Raw genomic sequence first — 2,382 nt, forward strand, 5'->3', positions numbered from 1 at the left:
TATATGTGCAAACCATATGAAAAATTAAAAACATACATCGCATGTAATAAATAAAAGATTAATGGACCAGGATGAGCTTTTAAAAAAATCAAAATGAAATGACCCTATCTATTACATTTTTCATCGAGCAAATCGGTTCACAAGCGAACCGGATCTTGAACCGCCAAGAGGACTCCATTGAGTAGTAAACGTCGTAGGTAGACGATCGTCCAACGTGCACTATGGCGATAGAAGAATAATTAAATGATCGAGTAGACGACAATAAGGCTGCAAAGCTTGATCATCTATGCAATCGCTTAATGCGTCGTTAGGTAAACGATTTACCTTGCATTACTAAGCGATCATTTAGTTAGTTACTAAGCTTCATCTGACCAAAACGACCGTTTATGCGATCATTTAACACGGTGACAGGTAAACGATTTACCTTGCGCAATCGTTTAGTCAGTTACTAAGTGGTGAAGCTTGCTAACCAAAACAACCATGTATGCGATAATTTAACATGGCGATAGGTAAACGATTTACCTTGCGTTACTAAGCAATCGTTTAGTAAATTACTAAGCGATGATGCTTGCTGACCAAAACAATCATCTATGCGATCACTTAACAAGGAGACAGGTAAACGATTTACCTTGCGTTAATAAGCGATCGTTTAGTCAGTTACTAAGCGATGAAGCTTGCTGACCAAAACGATCATCTAGTGTATATGCATGCGTTAAGTGACACGCAAGCATCCCATCGTTTGCGTAACCGATTGTCGACACGATGCGATCAACCCTTGATCGCATACCCGATCATCTACACAATGCAATCAATAACGATCGTGTACCCCATCGTCTACACGATACGATCAACAGTGATCGCATTCCCCATCATCTGTACGATACGATCAACAGTGATCGCGTTCCCCATCGTCTACACGATGCGATAAACCCTTGATCACATACCCCATCGTCTAATCGATGCGATTAACAGTGAACACGTACTCCATCGTCTAGCCGATGCGATTAACAGTTGATCGTCTCCTTCCTCGAAGAACCGCAACGCTTGCTCTGATCTTCTTCACGAACGATTCAAAACTCAAACAGACTTTGAATACAGACTCGATAATGATTATTAATGCCCAAAATGTAGAGGCCTTTACAAACAACCGTAAATGTAAAAGAATTAAAACGAATCGAGGATAACATCCATAAAAAAATCCATAAATTCACACATCCGCAGGATTTTAACGATTAAACAGTTAGAAATGCACCCACCAAAAACGTATTTGCAATTCTTATTAGCAATGAATTAGAGTGCTCTGATACCAATTGAAGGAACTCTTATTCAAAAGTACCTACGAGTGGAAGCGGATCTTTCCAATTCATTGTGATAGAATTACCGCATATACATTCAAACACACTTTCATAATGCTAAAGAGATCAAGAAATCATACTAGATGAAGATTTCTTATTCACAACGAGTCTGAAGCCCAATCGTCTACCTCGAACAATCACCACTTGGACAGAAAGAAATAGAGAAGACAATAGCACACAGAGCCCTCAGTATTCTTGGAGTGAGAATTCAAAGTGTGGGCTTTGTTCGGATTTGGTAGAGGGAAGGAGGAAGAGAGATCGTACACAACGATCAAGCAAGTGGGAGAAGAGATCGTCTATCGCATAGACAAGATGCTTTATCGTTTAGGTGAAGTATACGATCGTGTAAGAAAAGGTCAGCGATCGTATAAACGATCGTGTACGAAAAGAGTGAGCGATCGTCCAAACAATCACATAGAAAAAACTAAGCGATCGTCTATACGATCGTTAGTAAATACCGGGAGCTAAACGATCGCTTAGGAAAAAGGTAAACAATCGTTTAGATAATAGCGCGCGACGGTGTAATCGGTATGTGATCGCTTAGCAATATAGTATATGTAAGCTATCGTGCAGTCACTATCGTATAGGCACTGATTGTAAACGATGACACTATCTTTTCACAATGCTGCACACTCCGAGATTAACATACCATCAAATATTTATAATGCACTCATCCATTATTTAGAACAGAAGAGGCGCCTTCCCATTTCTTTTATAACCATCAAATGAATGTGATCTTATCATATTCATAACATATAAATTAATACCATATATTATTTATAATATTTTTCTCTACTAGATATAAATCATATTTATATACAATTTCCTCCAAATTAATGTATCTCATATATAAAGTTAAATACATCATATTTAATTAACTCCTTCAATTATATCATATATAATCAAACTCCCTCTTGTCAATTTTAACATTTCAAACTAACCCAAAAACTGACTCTCAACTTGTATACAAGCTACCAAGGGGACCTTATGAACCTATGGCTCGAAACTTCAACGGTACATGAATAGT

The sequence above is a fragment of the Benincasa hispida genome, chromosome 3 (assembly GCF_009727055.1).
Source record: "Benincasa hispida cultivar B227 chromosome 3, ASM972705v1, whole genome shotgun sequence".
Taxonomy (NCBI): domain Eukaryota; kingdom Viridiplantae; phylum Streptophyta; class Magnoliopsida; order Cucurbitales; family Cucurbitaceae; genus Benincasa; species Benincasa hispida.